The sequence below is a fragment of the Zonotrichia albicollis genome, chromosome 1 (genome assembly GCF_047830755.1).
Source record: "Zonotrichia albicollis isolate bZonAlb1 chromosome 1, bZonAlb1.hap1, whole genome shotgun sequence".
NCBI classification, from domain to species: Eukaryota; Metazoa; Chordata; class Aves; order Passeriformes; family Passerellidae; genus Zonotrichia; species Zonotrichia albicollis.
Genome location: NC_133819.1, coordinates 16,063,712 through 16,080,263, shown reverse-complemented (window position 1 = coordinate 16,080,263; position 16,552 = coordinate 16,063,712). Strand labels below are relative to the sequence as shown.

Below are 16,552 nucleotides of genomic sequence, written 5' to 3'. Positions count from 1 at the left end.
GATCTGCAGTCTGGGGACTGGATCCCCCTAGCTAGGCATGAACCACCAGCTTACAGCACTCTGGGAGGAGAAAAATGTCCTTGAAATCCCCCAGGCTGAGAAGGATCCAGGAACAAGGCCTCCTGTTTCTTGGACTCATCAGCTAATTAACTGCTAGTCCACTGCATATAAGACAGGTACCAAAAGCATCTTCCCAAGAGAAAACTGCAGAAAGGGGTTTATTTATTAAGGGATTTATTTCCTGATAAATGTAAGGGTCATATGAATGTCTAAGGTATACCCAGGTTTCCTACCAACCAGCTTCGCTGTACCAGTGCTCCACATTACACATTTCAAATTCTAATCAGGAAATCAGAACATTATCATCATATGATGCCTCCATACTTTCTTAGCCAGGAGCCTGAATGTTATGAGCTGCAGTGTTGAACATTACAAAGCTTATGTTCTTTGTCAAAACCTAGGACATAAAACCATCCACTGCATTTTAAACAGTATTTGCTTTATTTTTTCCAAGACAACAGCCTTCAGGATTTTAAATGGGAAGAAATTAGGTCAAGTCTTCCTACTGAAGCCTTTTTAAAATTTTTTTTCTTAAAATTTTGTTGCAAAATTCTGAAAAGTTTATCTGTCTTTTACATCTTCCATTAATGTATTTCAAATATAAATGTCTGGAGAGAACACTGATTTATTGAGAGCCTTACAAGTAGCACATGTCTATAAATATTAGTCAGAAAAATATTTAAATATAATTCCAGTTTTTGATTCCTTTGTAATCGGTCTGATTTATCTTTGATCACACATTTTAGCAGTAAGTCATTAAAAATGCACCAAGAATTTGTGCACAGATCAGCCACAGAATACTGATCTGAACATTTAACAGCCTAAGGAAAACCACAAAAAACACAAAATGGAACTCACGCACTTGAAGCAATCAAACATCTGCCTGCCTTTCAACACCCCTTTGATAGGATTGTCTCTATTCCTAAATGAGAGGGCATACCACGAGTCCCTACTGTTTGAACAATCTTGCTACTTGAAGACAAGTTTCAGAGCGTTTAAAATACAAAATTTTCTATCTGTGTTTCTGTTGGTGCAATGCAATAACAAGGAAGCTCCTATTCGCTTCATTTATCAACAAGAGTACAAAGAATAAGACACGCCCTTCTCAGAGAACTGGAAAAACCTGCTAGGTGAAAGCTGAAAAGTCTCCAACTACCCATTCCTTCATTTTGCTCTACTTTCAACAGAACTGAGGGAGGCTGCAAGGGCTTGGCCTTAGCCTAACAAAAATAAAGCTGAGCAGAAAAGCAAGGGCTATGTATAAAAACACTGAAATAATTGTAAAATACTAAGAAAAACCTATTTAAAATAAAAGGACAATCTTGGCACAAGATTGTTACCAACTGATGATGAATAAATTTAGGTTGAACAACCTAAGCAGCTTCATCATGTTGAGGAATTTAGCACTGGAAGAGGCTTCTAATTAAAACAGCGAGGGGAAAAGGCTCAGCTGCTTTTAAGACAGAGCTCCATATGGCCATGTCTGTATGACATAAAGCCTACAAGAGCATGAAAATAAACTTGATGAATAGGCAGGTCCTTTCCTGTCCCACGTTCCTAAGAGAACAATACCTGTCAAGCAAATAACATCATTCTGATACAACCCTAAGATATAACCATCTGTCAGGCAATACCCCAGAATAATTACAGCACACAAAGCAAAGCCAGATATATTAATATCACAGCAGGACAAACTTTGCCAAGAATAAACTTCACAGAGTATTGTTTCATAAATATCTTAGACCCATAACCTCATTTCTCATAATTTCATGCTGCCTCTGCAGAAAGCACACCTCTCATGCAATACTCACAAATCTGAAAGAGCTCAGGTTATTTGTCTCCATGCAACCAGACGCTCCTATGATCTGCACCCCGAGCGTTCTGCACACACACAGCAGATCATCTTACCCCAAACAATATGACATCTGGTATGCTCAACGGGCCCTTGATTTGCTACAACCCTTACTGTCTTCACCAGGAGGAGCCAGAAACGGCTTTACTGTTAAAGGCTCAAATCGCCACTTTTGCCCTCCTTAAACAGAACAACTACAGCAATCATGAGGGTGTAAGACAATTGGTTAGACATGAACAGTCACAGAAATAACACATTCTATTAGACTTCATAACTTGAAAGAGCAGACAGTCTTTCAGGCATATCAGCCTTTCAACTTGCTTTACATTCAGAGATATATCTCTATTCCTTACAAAACCGTTGTGGTTAAACCCATGGAAAGGTTTTCAGAACAATAATAAAACTTGTGTCTGAGCCATACAGTTTCTGTAAATTAATCTCAATCTGTATTTTACTTAGCTTTATTCCCTTAGCAAAGCACAGAGCATGCTAGCTGCAAGGCAGCATTACAGTCCATTTTCAGTTTGTTTATACCACACCACAGCATTTTCCTTCTATTTTAGTTCATCTGCTTATAAGAGAATACCAGTGCTTTTTAACCCTGTCATCCAAACAGCATACACTCTTTTATTCACTATGAGAACCCACAGATCTGATTCACAGTATATTCTAGCATATGACTGCATAATTCAGACAGGTTTGAAAAAAGGTGTGCTGCAAGATATCACAAAAGACTTCCCATTAGTCCTACTGAGAATAAACAGACGCATTTTACTTGACCTACCCTACTAACCTCAGCAAGCTGGTCCTTGGTCCTTAGCAGCACATGCCAAGCTCAAATGACCACTTTCACATCTTCACTGCAACTCCACGTCAAGTCTTTGATCATTTTTCATCTGAAAGTACCAAAGAGATCTCTGCTTCTTGGCCTTTATGCAGCCTCCTCATAATCCACCACCTGATCTCCCTTGTACCACAAAGTAGCATACTCATCTCAACTTTAGCTGCATTTCTCTCCATCACATATAAAAGGGATATATTGGATACTGCTAAGATAAATTGCAGTTAACTGTTTGTAGATCATTTTGATTATTTTACCACAGAGTTAGATAGCAAAATACAAAATTATAACAATATCATATATAGGGCCTCTGACAAGTTTTGACATTCAGCAGTCTGATACAAAAGTAAATAAACTGGAAGATGAAATCTACTTGAACTGGTTTTCATTTCTCTAAATTTTACAAAATTGTAAGTACACTAATTACTTGAAGTATAATTCATTTTTGCAGAAGTTTACCTATAAAGTGAAAAAAATTACTGAGAATATTTTGTATCACAAAAGGTCTCTCCCTTAAGATAAGCATTAAAAGAGGAAACAGAACTCTTCAGAAACACTGTAAGCACACAAAAGGAAAAGCTGTCTATACAAAACTAACTTAGAGCATTCAGAAAATATGCAGATGCCAAGAACTGCATCCATTTCAAAATACTCTTGCTTTGTGTCTTCTGCTTCTTCCAGACTGCACCCACAAACAATTTACAGAATTCCCTCCCAGATATTCTGGTTACTCTCCTACACTCACCCCAGGTCAGTTTACAAGCAGCCTGAATTATTTTGCTGTCACTGCAATGACAGTAAAGGAATGCTGTGTCCCAAGTAGCACAGCCATTTTTAGTATATTGTTTCGAAACAATACTTTCTGAAATACTGTATTGGAAATATGACTAGGGCATCTCAGGAACAGTTGTTTATGCTAGGCCTCAGGCTGAGTCACAAAAACTTGCAGTTTTTATTGGCAAGGCTCTTCTTTCTTCATTTATATTTAATTCCAAGTTTATAAAACTACATAGGTAATTCTGGGAGCTGTTAAATCCCATGCCAAGTCATAAGCCAAAGACTCCCATGAAAATAGGTCAGATCAAGAACTCTCTGATAAGACATCAGCAACAGAGAAAGAAATCTGCCTCGTGTTGACTGCCAGAACACAGCCCAGTTTAGCTACATGGAGGAAACATCCCAGCACTACTTAAGGAACTACTACAAAGAGAAGTCCAAGCCAGCCTGACAATGCTGTTTGTTCTCTCTTCAGCATTGTCTAACAAAGAAAAGGGTACAGAGAACAAACACTGTGCCCCATGACAATGCAACTTACGGATTGGGAACCACTGACCTAGGCTGTGGTACCACTACATCAATTCATGTCAGGGCTGATTTCCATAGCCAGTTCCATACCTGGTGATCCAAACAGCTCATCCCTTGACCCTTCAGAAATAGGCTTTTATTTAAAGTTTTTTACCATCCATCCTTTGTTACAAGATTCCTGTATGATCCAGTGGATTAGCAGAGCTTTTCCTTTAGCTTTATTATTTCTAGGACTACTTCTCTGTTCCCTTCCAGCAAAAGTTCAGAAAAAAATTCTCCTGAAATGTGCTGATTCTGCTAAAAGAATGGCAAGCATCTGACATTTTCCTTTCTGCACCTCATTATTCCTGTTTTTTTTGCCTGGCCTGAGAAAGGTTTCACTGACGAGGAAGGTGGGGAAGACTCATTAGGGAGAGAGGTTTGATGCAACAATCATCTGAAACTCAAGGTCAAATGTTTCCCTTGGTAACAGCTGCAGATGCACACATATACCCACACACATTCAGTCTTCTTGCAGTGAGGACTGTATTGTACTTAAACACATACATCATGAAAGAATTTCTTGTAAGTAGATGTGCATATGAGGAAGAGTTTATACATAGAAACATCCAACCCCTCCCCCCGCCCCCCAAAAAAAAGATTATCTAACTACAAAGAAGAGAAAATGTGTAATTTCCCATGTGTTTGTAACTTCTGGTTTCTAGATTTGTGAGTCAATCTGCAACATGTAAACACTGGATTTGGGGTTATCTTTCCTATTATAACATCGTAAAAAACATCACAAGATTTAGCACAAGGTAATTAGACATTAGGCTTTCAGTCAGGCTGCGGCATGTCCTTACTTCTCCATTGGGAAGGCAGGCTGTCACACACACCCATATCAAATCTCATATCTCTAGTCAAGCATTCAAATGGGGAGATAACATCTTGGCATACTTCTCAAGAATGAGTTTTCAAGAAGAAGAGGTCATATTATTACTTACAAATTCAAAACTATATATTATTTAATGCCTCTAAAAGCATTCCAAGAACTACAGAGAGATCTATTTCTTTCTAAAGGCAGCAAAATATATACAGAGGAAGAGATACATTCTCTTTATTTCCACTATTCAGGAGATGATATAAGGAACAATAGTAGGGAGACATTAACAGCTGTTAAAGCAGAATCAAAACCTAGCCCTGCTGAGAGAGGAAGAAGGTGACAAAATGCCTTTCATTCATGTGTGATGGCCAGCACATGGGCTGTAAGGCCCACACTACCTGGAAGGCACAAAGGGAAGGTTTAGCCCTTTGCTCACTGTCAATGCACACCTAAAATTAAGGGAAATCAGCATTAGAATTTGACCTGCCAGTGAGTGAGAAGCACCCCAGTGCTAGGACAGGGATGAAGCTGTCTGGCCTCTGTATGAGGACACTGTCCTTGTGGCCTGGGAGCCAGGAGCAACAGAAGCATGCTGGAATCCTGCAGACAGACAGCAGCAACTCCAACCACGCCTGTGCAGGCACTGGAAGAAAGACACACTCTTATTTTTATCCCACTGCTGAGTGACCTTATGAGCTGCAAATTAGCAACTAAATGAATACCTAACCACAAGTATCACATACAAGATGAGATTTGCTTTTAGACAACTGAGGATAACTAAATTTATTACTCATATCTTTACAATGTGGGCAAAAGTAAGAAATCTCAATTTACACATAGCTGCTCTGACACAGTAGAAACTGTTCATACAAACACACTGAGCAGAAGGTCCAATTACTTAATACTTCCCTGTTACTATGGTCTGTTAGTGCTAGACCATATTAATGTGCATGTATGTTTTCATGTCAGCAATCTGGAGATACTCCATTCATATTACCGAGGTGATTTTTTCATAGAATCACAGAATGGTTTTGGTTGGAAAAGACCTAAGAGATCACCCAGTTCCAACTCCACTGCTGTGGGCAGGGATTCCCCCCACTAGATGAGGTTATTTAAGACCTCATCTGACCCAGCCTTGAACACCATCAGGGAGAAGGCATCCACTTTTGTGTTTTCTTCCTGAAGTACCCACCATCCCAACTGAACACCTTGTGAACATGTACAACACACCTCCTGGCACTGCATGTCACTCTAGACTTTCACCTGTGATGACAGCAGGTTTGTTTTAATAAGCTGCAGTGTTTTGATAAGTAATGCATGTGTCTGTTGAACTGATACATGCATTTTAAATATTAATGCTGTATCAAAGCTAAATGAAAGCTTTAGAGAAGACAGAGCAAGTGATTTAATAAGGTAGGACATTTAACTCCCTCATGTAAGTTAGCAGCACTTAAAATGGTGAGCTCAGTCCTTGGATAAAGAAACCAGAATTCCTCTTGTTTTCTTTCAAGTGTAATTGCTATCACCCATAGGAAGTCAAGACAGCTATGTGTAATTCATTAAATAGTGTGGTAAAACAAAGTCTGAGGAGTAAAATACAAATTCAACATTAATGAAATGACATTTACTCAACAGCCATCACCAATTACATGTCCACCTACACAAAAAAGCTACAGAATTAAACATTGTGTTACAATTGCTGTCTGCCTCCATTCACAGAGCAGTTAAACAGAGTATTTACCTAAACCTATCTTCCTACAGGAAGCTTTAGGTCCAGACCATAAGAAAAAACTAACACCACCTCTGCTATGCTGACCCAGAAGGGAAGCACTGGGGATAAAGTTACTGGTTGAGATGACCCATCTTCATATGATACATGTTGGTTTTGTTTCTCTGTACTTTTTTACAGTCAGTTAAGGTGATAATAACCAACCAGAACTGATTTGGGTCACACACACCCCCTGGCCAACTCTTCTCCAAATATTAAAAGAAAAAGAGCATTTGGCAAAATTTCTTACATTCCCTTGGTGTTCTATGACTTATTAAATATAATTAGCAGATCAGCCAGTTTCTACTGTGAGAAAAGGTTACTCAGTTTGCAAACCTTTCCTAATAGGTATTACCTAAGACTCCTGTGCTGTGTGAAATGTGTGGGCTTGTTTTTTTCTCAAAATCCAAATATTTGTCATATTAATGCCTGCACATGACTTTAAATCAGGTATCCACAAAAAAAGTATGTTTTACAGCTCTGCTAGAGTATCTTTCTCTATCTAAAATATTTAACATCTTCTTCCACAGCCATGTCAGCTGAAGAGTCTTCTTTTCAGACAAATTTCTTTATTGCTTTCTAACACCCTTCTGTTCCCATCCCAACCTTTTTTTTCTTTGTAAAGGAAGGTATTTAATAGTCTTAATGTATCAATGTGACCAAGTTTAATAAAAGGCCCTAAGAGAGGGAATCTTCATGATCTTCATTAAGTAATAAATGCATATGTCAAGAAATCAGGAGTTAAGATAATGTTTTATACAGTATATAGTGCTAGAAAAGTTTCTATAGCTTCTGGGAAGCAAAAGCCTCCACAGCTGGCACAATGAAGTCTTCAGCTTTTCTCCAGTTGCCAATCTGGTCATTTGACTCCCAGTAAGTCACTTGTCCCTTTTAACTTCCCTTCTCCATTAACTGCCTTGTGAATCCTTCCTTTTGGGGCACGCACAGCAAAACTTTGCACATCTAACTGCTCAGGAGGACATTCTCCTCTCCTGCTGCAGTCCAAAAGCTGCTATTCCCAGTGACAGTTTCTCCCTCAGTCTGGCTGATAGCATGCCCACCATCCACCAGAAGCAGCATCTTCCAGCATCTCTAAACAGATGGGGACTACAACAGCATCCAACCATCCACATTTGCAAGTTGCAGCCATGGTTCTAAACAAAGGAAAACATCTGTCTTTTCTACACTCAGTACAAAAATGTGTTTGCTGGACAACTGATCTGTGTTGCCTCAGTACTCAGCTGCTGCACATCATTTTTGCTCTCCATTTTAACCACCAAGATTTCTTGAAGGCAGCCAGTCCTCCCTGGGAGGCACCCAGGGTGTCTCGCCAGGTCCCACGGCGCAGACACATGACTCTCACAGCAGTCAGATGAGGGACCAAAGGCACCCTTCAGCACTTGGCTCAAAGCATGCCATTCACAGTTCTATCCTCTGAGGTTTGCTTGCCATTTTGATACCCTTGCTCAGACTGGTGGAGGCAGCTGGAAGGTGGTCCAAGGCACTGTCTGTATCACATTTCAAACACTCCAAGCTTTCGAAGCAGCGAGTCACGCACTGCAGCTCAAGCCCTTTCAGTCTTGTTGGGCTGTAGTACTTGTAGTGCCATTTCAATACCAAGACAAAGTTTCTAGCACGTATAATTTTGATCTTTCAAAGTCACAGATTTGGATCCTTAGAGAAGGAACCAATCTTTGAGTAAGAAGCCTACAAGCTGTGGTACTGGATGTTCCCATCCGCACAGAAATTAAATGCTGGGACTGAAGTTACAGGTTAGCTCGATGTGTACTGGAGGTAACGCAGATTTGCTGAATCGGTTAACCTCGGAGCCCAGGCAGCAAAAGGCTCCTTTCAGGGTCTCTGGGATTCCCAGATGGCAAGAGAGCAGCAGCAGTGTGAGGACAGGGTGTGCCCCAGGCAACACAGCTAACAAAGGGCTGCTGTTTGTCCTGGTGGGAGCAGCACTAACTGCCTCGGGCTGGTAGGAGGGAAAGCACTGAGGGAGGAGCAAGGATTTTCAGATATGATTTAGAGTAGCGATTTCACAGCTTCGTTAAGCTTTAGCCTTCATTCACCTTAACTAGGCGGCAAGCTGTTCGGTGAAAGGTTGGTTTTGGTCACTTCTCCAGCCTTGCAAGTTTCAAGATGATGCAGCTCTGGCGTTCCCCCTTCCACATGCACATTTCAGTCACAATGCAATCCTAACACAGAAGTTAACTGTGTTCACAGCTTCCCAAATGACCCAGATTACAATTAACTGCTCATGAACAGCTATTCACTGAAAATGTCTATCACAGTATCTGTTTAGGCACTGAAAATCTTCATTACTGTATCTGTCAAATCTCTGAAGAAATTCAGGACTGTTTCTTTATATAGAATTAGACCAGATTTAGTTCTTGTTTTCCAACTCTCTTGGACCGTGATAAATAAGCAAAGTTTTTCATCAGCTGAACTTGTAAGGTGTTTTTTAAAACCACAAAAAACCCTCCCCATATGCCAGTTGAAGCTTTTGATTTGGTCACATCGATGTGTGAAATAAATATACTTCACTCTCATGTATAATTAGCAATGTCAAGTCTGTTTCTTTAGATAGCATTCATGGCATATTGTCTGTGAAACAGTAGCTCTGCACTTCGTATCCGAAACTACTTTGTTCCTCTCAGAACAGCTTCACTGGCTAAACCAAGCTCAATCCACAAAACAATACATTATGAAAGCAATGAAGGTTTACCATGATCTTTTTATACATGGATGTGTGTGTTCTCAAATTCTGAGACACAATTAGTAGCTCTGATGCAGTTTTACTCTATGCCTAAACTTGCTACACAATTTATGATGCAACATGTTTCGAAGTCAGTCCTTACTAACTCTTGGCTGTACTTGCAATACTTCCCTATTTTTTTCAAAACTTCTCCTATCATACGTGATGAAATAACATAAGAAATTTTAGTCATTCTTGACTCAAAAAACAGGCTGTCTTTACAAGACAATAAAGCAGTACACAATTAGACAACACACAATACTTACACCACATAATGGTACAACACTTTCACAACTTTATTTATTAATACTAAACATATTAAATTATTCTTGGTCTTTAATACTGACATACACACATCTGTTCATTGCTCAGGACAGCAGAAAACAAGCAACAGCCTAATTCAGTTTCAGAAAATAATGAGCAAGGGTCATTACAAGGGAGTCCTACCTGGATAACTGTTTTCACTTCAACAGCAGCATAAGATAATGCATTTTTCAGATTGCCAAGCTGAGAGTCTATGGAATCTGAAAGAAAAGAGAAAGGGTAACAGTAATAGGACATTCTAGTCAGTATTGGACATATTACATGTTTGCACTTTTTTCCCTTCTAATTGTTAGGAGAGTAAATTTAAATTAGTTAACTTCCAAATATCTGATTCTATATTAAACTCTGCAGAAACAAGAGAAGTCAAAAGACTTATTTTAGCTGGGGGGAGAAAGGATTTCAAATTGCATATTTATTCTGCCTCCACACTTGTCTGAGATAAATTGGTCTTAACACTAGAATTAAGCAAAATAATTATTTTTAAATGGGTACATGTAAGCTTTATCTAACATATAAAGATCTGTAAGACTTCAGATATATCATTCAGATATATTATTCAGATATATCATAGTTCATCTCCCCAATTTATATTACATATAATATAACTCTTCTTTAATATAGTTTGTAGTTACAGTTTATGGACTGATTCAACTATTAGCTTTAAATACTGATGTCACTGAGGATAGAAACCATGAGTTCACTCCATGAGCTTTTTGCTGCAGGCTTATTACATCACTGACAAAAATAATAAAATAAAGACATTGGCCACTGTAGCAAGATGCGATTCCAAGAGATTAAATAGACTGAAAACCCTTTTATATTAGCAGCTCATCTTTTCTTCAGAGCTTACAACTGTGAGATAAGATTGATTCTAGTCATGATTCATAATGTAGATTGATAAAACATTTTCAGGACAAAATCCTGAGCCTCATAAACTAGTCTGCTTAATGCTACTGCTTAAGAACACATAGAATCTGTTAGCCTACCAAGGTGTGGGGAAAATTCAAGTTGTGTTCTTTGGTAGTTAAGCATAATGAAAGCAGATATCCAAGAACATCAACACTTTGTGCATATTCAGACATGCCTTATTTTTTATATCTGATTGGTTTCCCCTAAATGCAAGAGTGCCAGCTAAAAAAAAAAAAAAAGAGCATGTCCATGTATCTATAATCTATTTCTGTCTTTGAAAACTCATTTGTCAAACAACTTTACCGAACACTTGTCATGGTAATGCTCAAAAACAATTCAGTAAAACACAAAAACATGGCATCAGAGCTGTTCGCAGAACTGCCACATGGCCAAAATGACACAGGACAGAGTTAGTGGTCTGGGCTGTCAAGGGCTTTTAAGGATACTGCAGTGTAAGTTATTTGAAGTGTATTAAGTAATGTTTGTGCTCTATTTCTGTAATACAGGGCAAGGTACTGTATTAGATAAGTATATGATATCACTTGTGATAGAAATGTCCACAATCCACTGAAAGCAGGTAAGAATAAATTCAGCTTTATTATTGTACCTCTAGGTCTAAAATTAGGAGGACACAATTTAATATACTCCATCTTTTCTTTACCAAACAAAAACCAGCAGCAAGCAGGAGATGAGGTCAGGAAGAATACACACACCATAGCCTGGGATTAAACTGCATTAGCACAGCTATGTGGGAAGCTTTCATCACTCCTACACATAATTCATGTAGTTCTAGATGGTCAAACTTGCTTAACTCACTACAACAGCTTTCCAAAACATTCTCTACAAGGCTACTAAAAGACACTTTGCTAGCAGCAAGACTGGATTTTTTTCCTGCTTCTATTCATTATCATAACAAGTTCCACAGTAAAATTTAAAAAAGAAGAACTAGTTTGGAAGGAAGACACTACTGAATGAGTTTTATAGATCCACTCTGCTCCCTTCCACATGCTAGAATTAATTGACAGACTCATGGGTGGCCCAGGTGCTTGCCACACAGAATGGGAAGATTCCGTGCAGGAAAGCAGAACTAAGGCTGGAGTTTCAGGGAAAGGCAACATTGCAACATCATAAAATGGGAGCTGCAGCAGCTTTAACATCATCTTCGTGAGAAGCACAGTACTCCTGCAAGGCACTCAGGAAAGGACTGGAAGTTGCCACTTAGAAAACGTACTTGTGGCCATTTCCTACCAGGTGTTGGGATGTTAACAAAAATGCAAATAAACTTCCAAAGTAATAGCACATTCCTTACCCTGCTTTTTCTGTACCTGGTATTGACTTTTACACTGTACTCTTAAAAACTCACAGCTCTGACGTGTGCCTAATTTAAAATTTAGCTTCCTATCAACATGCTACTACACAGAAAACATTTCATTACAAACACAAAAATGCAATACTAACTCAGGTTCAAGGTCCATCGGACACAGTATCCTGTTTCTAATAAGTACTGCCAGTGGGTGCACAGAGAACAAGCACAGAGCAAACATACAGCTACCATTCCTTGATGTACTTTGCCAGCTGACAGCAATCTGCAGCTCCGGGATTTCCCATCTCCCTTTAAGTGTACACATGTAAATATAAACACATTCACAATAAAGTCCAAACCTAGTCAATGTCTGAAATAATTTAAATCAAGTCCTCAGCATTTAGGTTACTGCTTTATTCCTTTTCATAAAGATGAATAAACTGGCACAGTTGAAACTGATGACTCTCACTCACTCATTTCCTAGCTCTGCATGATTAAATCACAAACCCTAAATTTACTGTTGCTTTAAGACAGCTTTTAGAAGCCACATTCAGTCACACACCCTGAATGCAAAAAATCTTAATCCAAACAGGGACATCTAGCAAAATCCTAATGTTAATTCTAAGTGAGATTATAGATGTGATCATCCACATCAATTAAGGACAAAGAATACTTTCAGTAAGTGAATAACAATAACCTAGTAATAAGTAAGGTATTTCTATAAAAATGGCTAAGATATAACATCCCTGCATAAAAGAGACCTGATTGATGAGAATACTTCATACCAAAATTTTAATTACTATATTTTAAAATTATCACCTACAAAGCAACATGCCTCATTAAAAGGTTCCTGATCTCAGTAAACTTAAAATAAGAACTCCAGACCTCATCCAAAAATCCTAACTGTAAAAAACAAATTCTGAAGTCAGCTACCAAAGATAGCCATGAGGTCTAATGATGTTGATCACCACTGTCCAGACTGTTTAGTCTTCCTCAAAGGGAAGAATTCTGGCGCTGGGTGATATGGTTTAGTGCTTTAGGAGTTACAGTGATAGTGTTGATGCATTCACGGTTGGACTTGATCTTAAAGCTCTCTCCCAACCTTGCCGATTCTGGGATCACTGAAAGCTATTGCCCCTGAAGTCACTCTACAGTTTACTCAGAGGGAATAAAAAGCAAAGATATGACAGGCTGTTTAAGAAATCAAGTCAGTTAAGAAGCTCTGGAAGTTCAGAAACGTTGTTAAAACACAGGTTAAATAAAAGGAAGCTAGGAATTCAGAAGGGAAAGCACACAAGTAACATGCAAAGGCACCTACTGCTCTTCCCAGCTCTCTCCTCAAATATCATCTACCTTCTCCACATGCAACACGCCAAATTAATAGCTATTTATTGCTCCACGCAGATTAAACGTAGGCATTAACAGGAGCTGGCCTCACAGGTGAATTAAGTTATTACCAGCCAATTCATAAAAACGCCTCCTGTTCCCAATACCCCATAAATTGAAGTTGATAGCTCTCCAGAGCCCGGCTGCGCAGCCCGGTGTCCCTTAATGGCTCAGTCACATCCATTACTTGCCAGAGCGAGCTCTGCGCAACGAATCGGGGCAGCCCGGCAGGTTTTAAAAGCCGGAGCACTCGCCGTGATTAGATCCACCGGGAGCTCCCCCGCCCGCCCCGGCGCTGCCCGCGGGGGGGTTCGGGAGCCGGCGCTGCCGCACGGAGTCGCCCGCCCCGGGAGCCCCGCGGGCACGGCAGCGGCTCCAGGGGGCTCCCCGGGGAGGCGGCGGCGGCCATCTCGGAACCGGCGCCTCCCCGCGCCCCCGGCACCGAGCGGCCACAACCCGGCACCTGCCGCATCCCCTCGCTCGCCCGCCGACCCCTCCCGCAGAAAATCCCTCCGGCGCACCGTGAGCGCCTCGGAGCCCCCCGCCGTGACCCTCGCCAGCTCGCGGACCCCCGCGGGGCTGCTGCTCGTACCTGCGGCCGGGTCTGATGCGCGAGTATGGCTCAGCTCCGTCTACCCGCGGCTCCGCTCGCCCCGGCTCCGCATCGCCGCCGCCGCGCTGGGCCGGGCCGGGCGCGCCGTGCACCGCCCACCGGGGCGGGGCCCGAGGAGCCCAACGGCCGCGCGCCCACGGCCCGCCCGCTCCGAGGGCCCGCGCGCCATTGGCTGGCGGCGGGAGGGGCCGCGCGGGGCCGGGCCGCCATTGGCCCGCGGTGGAGGCGGGTACCCGCCCGCGGGGGGCGCGTGACGCCCTGTGGCGGGGCTGGGCCGCAGGTCCCGCGCCGGGAGCCCCTGAGGGATGAGCCACCTGAGGGGTGAACCCCCTGAGGGATGAGCCACCTGAGGGGTGAGCCCCCTCACGGTGGGGCCGGGGCTGCCAAAAATTCATTACGGCTCTGCCCGAAAGCGAATGCGAAGCTCTTCGCGCAGTTACCATTTGTGCTGCTAAGCTTCTTCCTATTTTTGTTTATTTATTATGCCAATGTATTTCAAGTCTTTGAGTTAGAACACCTTTGCATGCACATATTTTCCTCTCTAAAAATTTGCTAAATTGTTTTGCTGGATATATGAACTCTCAACTTGTTTGGACATTTTTAGCAGTAGAGTCCTCAGACCTTGCAGGCAAAGGTTGGAAAGATCGGTCAGGGCTGTGCACAGGGGAACAGCAGTGATCTGCAGCAGCTGCTTGTCCAAGCCCGGAAAGGACTAGTGACAAAGCAAATTAATTCATTTGTCAGCTCCGTGCCTTCTGTTTAATGCACATGCTAGCAGGGAGCCACATTCTTTCACTGCGATCCAAATATTTTGTGATAATGCGACGATGTTCCTCCAATGCTTACTGAAAATATCCTTTAAAGGTACGGTGGGAAAACAACACTTGGGTTTGCTCCTCCTGCTGGGTTTTGTTTCCTCCTGTTTTGTTTCACTCTGAAGCCTCAGTGCTGAAGCAGACACGATCCCTCAGGCTGGGTCTGTGTGCCCTGCTGCGCTGCCAGCCCGGGCGCGGGACCTGCGGCGCTGCCAGGCCGGGGACACCGCGCTGCTCCAGGAGGGAGCCCGGGCGAGGAGCAGCACAGTTAAGGGCTATCGGTATGCGGCTGAGAGATGGACGGGGCTTGGCAGCTGGCAAGCTGGGTGGCTCCCCCAGAGGAAGAGGCTACAGTCCTACTTGTGTTTGATAGAGCAAGACTACTCTTTTGGTGAATCTACTCTTAATAGGTTTGTTTTTCATATAAAACGTGCCGAGGATTCTTTCAGTCTTTTCTAAGCAAAGGAATACAGTGGTATTATAAATAGGTATGTTTGCTACAAGAGTACTGTCCAACATCCACACAACTCAGCTTTTAGTGCACTGGACTGCCTGCCTGCAGAAGTGCTCCCTAGTCTACAGCATGCTGTACTGATACTAGTTCCTGGCTAATCTCTTCAAAAAATGTCATTACAGGTGGTTTTGGACAGCTGTAATTCTCCTGCACTGAGAGAGAGGCCTTTCAGCATTGTCTTCAATCAGCGTTTTGAATGAAGTGCCTAATTGTGCCAAAAATTCATTGCAATACATAAGCAGTTCCAGAAGACTAGATTCTTACAGCTTCCTCTCATGTCTTTTATTACTAGACATATGGTTCTGTAGTGTATAATGCAACTACTCTCATTTAGCTTCCTTTGACATTTGTTCCTATTCAGTTTAAAATTGCAGTATTTGACACACTACACGATTACAGGATTTCATTATGTTGTCAGTCATTTTTTGTTTAGATGAGCAAATCATTAACAATTACTTCCCTTTTATCCATATCTTCAAAGACAGGATATGGTCCTTCCTTTTGTGGTCCATCAGCAGCTGAAGCATTCCTGAAAGAAAACCTGTTGAACATACATGGTTAGTTTTTGAATAAGTTATTCTCAAAGGCAGTAGGGTAATTACAGTGCCTAGAAAAGCTAGACACATCAAATGTAGCTCAGTTCCTGGATGAATACACATTTTCTGTGGGTTTTGAGATCACATTTTAGATATTCATCTGCATGTCCTTTTAAAGAAATGTTTCACAAGATTAAACAAATGCAAAGCTAATAATTTCCTTCTTGTTATGCTGAGTAGCACTCAAGTACTTTTTCATATCTTAAGACTTAACTCCATTTGGAAAATTAATTAAAAATAAATAGTTCTGAGTTCTGATACTTTATATGCAAACTTTTAGTTGCAGTCAGGCTGTTGTTGGAGAAATTTAAATTCCCCAGGCTGAAAGTGCTGACAGACACTAAGCAACAGAACTCCAAAACACGACTTCCAGTCAGAAAGATGAATTGCCATTGTGCCCATCCATGTATTATCCTTCCTTTCCTATTGTAGGGTTTGGCAAGAGTGAGCTGGGCCCTCTATTGGTTTTGAAAAAGGGCATTTTCTCAGCAGCTCCTGTAAGCTGAACACTCAGCAATAGCAAATGTGATGAAACTAAGGAGACAAGGAAGAACTTTCCACAGATCAGTGCTTTTTCCAAACCCAGGGGCTTTTCCAAGCCATCTTCAAAGAATGTTTTCTACGTGACTTTGGTTAAGAACTA

The 16,552-nt window shown here is 41.3% G+C and overlaps 1 protein-coding gene across 6 annotated transcripts in view; it reads right to left on the bottom strand.

The window, feature by feature from the left end:
• MPP7 (MAGUK p55 scaffold protein 7) overlaps positions 1-14,109 on the bottom strand; it is a 147,415-nt gene extending 133,306 nt beyond the window's left edge. For 5 of the 6 annotated variants that reach the window (XM_026796033.2, XM_026796029.2, XM_014270280.3 and 2 more), the window contains exons 1-2: positions 13,964-14,109; positions 9,897-9,973 (exon numbers count right to left, since the gene is read on the bottom strand). The gene's annotated coding sequence lies outside the window, so the exon portion shown is untranslated. Of the gene's footprint in view, positions 1-2,705; positions 2,950-9,896; positions 9,974-13,963 lie in introns of those variants that run through there. The other variant, XM_074534065.1, reaches the window with a different exon arrangement.
• Between the last annotated feature and the right edge of the window lie 2,443 nt (positions 14,110-16,552).